This window comes from Belonocnema kinseyi, chromosome 1, assembly GCF_010883055.1.
Source record: "Belonocnema kinseyi isolate 2016_QV_RU_SX_M_011 chromosome 1, B_treatae_v1, whole genome shotgun sequence".
Taxonomy (NCBI): domain Eukaryota; kingdom Metazoa; phylum Arthropoda; class Insecta; order Hymenoptera; family Cynipidae; genus Belonocnema; species Belonocnema kinseyi.
The window spans coordinates 45613652-45618755 of record NC_046657.1 but is presented as its reverse complement, the minus strand read 5'-3'; the positions used below and the strand labels follow the sequence as shown (position 1 = coordinate 45618755).

The window sequence follows — 5104 nt, the reverse complement described above, 5'->3', positions numbered from 1 at the left end:
AAAATAAACAAAATTTTAAATACAATGAAAAATCAGACAAATCAAATTTTGTATTTGAAATGGTACTTTTTCGAGCTGGAAAAGAGAAGATGAGAATTCTGTTATCCTGTTCTTATTAATGATGGTAAAGAAATAAATTTTACAAAAAAAAAACGGTTTTTTTTTAATATTATGCATTAGCACAGCGACTTCAGTAAATCTTTTCTATTCTCGCATCAATTTGAAATTATGAGAAAACCATTTTTTTTATAAAAATCGATTTTAATTCTAATATAAACGACAATAACTTCCTAACCCTTTAATAAAATTTACTAATATCATATGCCAATCGATTCATCTCGAACCAAGGAGACTTTTTTGTTCTTACATCAACTTTGAATCATGTTAAAGAACAAAGTTTTACTATAAAACAAACCTTTTTTCATCGAGGCTGTAATCAGTATGATATAGGTTGAATAAACTATTTAGAGGATTCATTATTACTTAACTTTATGAAAATGTAATGACATTAAATTGCACATACATTCTTCAGTCTCAAATTCATGATTAGGTTTTTTTTAGAAACGCCAAGTTCCTTGAACTCCGACTTATGGGTGCCATTTTTGACCGGGAAATTTAACAGCACCACCTCCTGCACTAATTTGTCCATTTTTACTTTGGTAAATATCGTGCTGATAGTCAATATTATAAGATGGTCGACGTTCTGGGCCACTCAATGGTTTATTAACGCCCGCACTCAATGAACCTTTATTTTGTGGATTAGCTTCTCTTCTGAAACACCAAGTTCCTTGGACTCGGACCTGGGGTTGTCATTTTTGCCCTGGAAATTTAGAAGCTCTACCGCCTGCACTGAAGTGTCCATTTTTATTTTTTTTTTAATTTATGTTGATCATCAACATTGTAGGAAGGACGCCGTTCGAGTCCATTCAATGGTTTACTTACGTCGATACTCACTGAATTTTTTTGTGGATTTGCTTCTCTCCTGAAATGCCAAGTTCCTTGGACTCCGACCTGGGGTTGCCATTTTTGCCCTGGAAATTAAGAAGCTCCACAGCCTGCACTGAGGTCGACGACACTCACTGAATTTTTTTGTGGATTAGCTTGTCTTCGGAAACTAGGTCTCGGGGGGGGGGGGTAGACGGTTCTAAAAAATAAGTATTAATCATTAATGATGTTTTGAATGTCATAAATCATACTGTATGTATATTCTATTAAAAATTCTTCTTTTTTGAATTCCTCTCTTGATAGAAGATAAACACCCATTTTTAGAAACAATTTTTTTTGAGAAAATCCCAAATTTGGAAGTTGAGTTAATAAATAAGTGCTGTAATAAATGGCTCTGATGAGCAAAATACTTCCAAACTGAAATTTCAATTAAAAAAAGGTCAATTCTTAAACAAAAAGATTAATTTACTACCTAAAAAGACGAATTTTCAATCAAATTCCGGAGTTCTGATCGAAAAAGATGAATTTTTAAACAAAACGATGAATTGAAAAAAAGAATGATTTTCTACAAAAAAACGAACTTTTAACAAAGTTCAAAGATTCTCAACCAAAAAGTTAAATTATTAAGCATACAGATTAAACTTCTACCAAAACAGACGAATTTTTAACTAAATTCAATAATTCTGAACTAAACAGTTGAATTTTCAAGTTTTTGTGCATTTCCCAATCATTATTTATCATAACTATGAAATTGGAATATGTATAAAATTCAAAATCAGCGCTTCAAAAGTAACCAATACGGTAGTACCGGCGCGACGCAAGCGTAGTTCAATAAGTTCCCGAAATTGGGAGCACTGCAGGTATAATCAGAGATTATGCGTATTACGCTAAATAAGTTTAATTTATTCTAGAAAATTTTACCGTTTTAACTAATTGAGAGTACTGAATTTTTTTACTTGCTATAAAAGGCGGCGGTCCTCCATTTTTTTTTAGGAATCTCAGCAGAAGATAGTGAAAGTGCAGTGGCCACAAGACCCGAGAGAAAAAGTAGCTTCACCATATTCAGTTTCTGGTGCATTTAAAAATAAAAAATTATGACGCATCGATCATGCATTTTTATTTCTGACCCATTTTTAGAACAATTACACAGGCCGATCAAATTTGCACCCAAAGACCGGACTACATGAGCCTGAAGGGTTTTGGTGTTAAAAACTGTTAACGTCATCTTTTTAATACTTCTTTTTAACTTCCTTTCCCGGTAAGAAGGCTTGCATTAAAAAGTATTAAAAAATGTCATTCATCCAAAGATAACGTAGAAAATATTAAATACTTCTGGATCCCGCTTATGTCCTCCCGTTCTGAATCTCCACAGCAGTTGAAGTTATCTGTTAAATTGAATCCTTCTCTGTACCTAGCGCCGACAATATTTTTCTGAATCCCACAAAGCAAATAAGAAATAACAAATTTTTAATCCCGTTTAATTTAGCAAATTTCTCTACTTTCCCTGGTGGACCGAAAGAACCGAATGGCGCCTCTACAAAGTACCCGTAAGGACCCCATTGGGCCCCTATTGGTTTCCTTTTTTAAAAACTCAGAAAAACAGTAAAATCAACTTTTAAATTGTTGAAATTGTGATTCTACGTTAAAATTTGCATTAGAAACTCACGGATTAATCGCAATACTTTTGCTTACAGCGTTAAAAACTTTAATAAATAAAATACCTGTCATTTACATGGGCCGAAGACGCCTTCAAGTGCATCTTCTTTTAATAGCAAATAATAAGCGTTCCGTCGGTAACCTTAACAACTTTGTTGTGATGAATCCGGTTTAGTACCTGTATTCATCATAGTATACCAGCGCTACGCGCACTAATTCAAATTAATTAGAATAATATTCTACTCAACGATCATGTTCTTCTCTCTCCAAGATTCAGAAAAATCTTTCTGAAACTAAAAAAATAAATTCCAAACTTTCGTTCTAAAAATTAAGTGACCACCCTTCAGAATTTTATGAGCTTAACTCCTCGAAATATTCGGTTCAGGGAAACAAAGCACATCCTGTGCGGTCCACAAGAGGTTTTCCAGATACCGCCGAGTCTGGCGAACATGTGTAAGCCATAAAACCAAAATCCATCCCAAGGAAGACATTTCCAATGGATTCAAACGCAGATCGAAAGTCCCCTTTTTATGTTTAGACTCTGCCAGTTTTTCAGCTCCAAATTCTTGAGAAAGCGTGAGAAACTCTTGTGATCAGAAATTCTTTAATTTAACAAACCTTAGTAGGAACGGCTGGGAGGTCCCTTTTTATTCGATTTTGGAAGACAGAAAATGACTCTGGGACTCAGAAAGGGGAAGTCGCACTGCGGCTTGTGATAGGATAATAATCTTTCACGATAGCATTCACATTCGCATTGTATGGCGACATATTTATAATGTCATTTAGCTCGGAACTTTTAATTATAATTATAATATTTATACCCAGATTTCGATAAGATGTAGGCTAGTTAAGAGTTTATTCATATTTGATTTTCTGCCCATGAAAATTTTGTAGACAATTTCATTGGTACTTCTTGGGCATTATTATTATTATTATTATTATTATTATTATTATTATTATTATTATCATTATTATTATTATCATTATTATTATATTGTTTCAGCTAGATAAACTTTTTAGATCAAATTTAAAATCACCGTCAAAAAAAGCGGCTAGATATTTGCAAAGGATTAAGAGTTTAGGCTAGAATCCCTTTAAATTGTAAAGTCATTATTTTATTTCTTTTATTTTGTAACAAAAGGCATCGATTCACTTTGAATTAATTCATTTGAATTCAAATCCCAATTTCTAAATTCTGCAACTAAAGAAATAAGTTTAATGAGCACCCAATGACTTTTAGTTGGATTAGCTAGATCTTCAATATTAAAGTGTAGAAAATAATTTAGAAAAGACGAGTAGATAAATTGTAAGTATCAGGAGTTTAGGGAAAATTAGAAGTAAGCTAAAGCGAATAAAAGCACGAAACGGAGAAGAGGCCCAACCCCAATGCCTAACCTCCTTTTTCATGGAGGGGCGAGGATCCGCAGCAGCCCCTGCGTGGGCGAGAACCACCACTCGATCTTCGATTTCTTAACCGTACGGTCGTTTTTCTCATTTTTGTCGAAACGTCGAGTCTCTGAATAAAAAATTACAATTTTTTATTTCGCATAAGTAAAATTTAGTCTTTTCATTTAATATTAATCCTAAAGTTAACATATAGAATCTTTTATAAGACTTTCAGCACTACGCGAGGCGAACTCTAGTTTCTTGCAGCAAGGACTCCGATTCCTTTCGGCGGCGAAATCCGACGGACATCGTTGAGGAGAACTTCATTCTCGAATTTCGCGTGCGAATAAATCCCCGGGCATTACAGGAAACATTTTGGTGCACGAGTGAACAATAACAAAGTGCGCGTGTGGACCCTTGTGGACAAAACGCACGAGAATACAGGCTACCATTTCCAATAAATTGCCGAACGCCTCAATCTTGGCCTAATTTTTGGCGGGGTTTTTTGAGACAAGATTGAAGCGGAGTGATTGGAACCCCGTACCATTCTCCTACACTTCCGCAGGCGCACCGTGGGACTTCCAAGGATTTCAAGGGACTTCAAGGATTTCAAAGGACTTCAAGGATTTCAAAGGACTTCCAAGGATTTCAAGGGACTTCAAGGATTTCAAAGGACTTCAAGGATTTCAAGGGAATTCAAAGCACTTCAAGGGATTTCAAGGATTTCAAGGAGCTTAAGCGACTCCGAGGAACTAAGGGACTTCGACGCATTTACAAGGACTTCAGGAAACTTGAAAGTTTGGAACCCGAAGAGATTGGCTCGCGAGTGACGTGAGAAACGTGGAAAAACTAATGTTTATGTGAAAATTAAAATTTCTGTGTATTGTGTTTTTTCGAAAAATGTACAGCCAATCAGTCGTCCAGAACATCTAACGGTAAGTCGCATGTATTGTCAGTTCCCCTTTTTCTAGGATTCCCAGAGTCAATTTTGTAGGGTTTTCTTTTTATTTTGGGTTCCAAACGTATTGTTTAAATAATTGTCAACAGAAAAATGGCCAATTTTACCTCCGAGAACGATCTAGGCGACGTGGCTAGCGAAGTCCTTATAGATTCCGAA

General features: G+C 35.1%; 1 pseudogene; it reads right to left on the bottom strand.

The window, feature by feature from the left end:
- Positions 1-587: 587 nt before the first annotated feature.
- The window catches only part of LOC117177685, a 30721-nt pseudogene continuing 26204 nt past the window's right edge, over positions 588-5104 (bottom strand).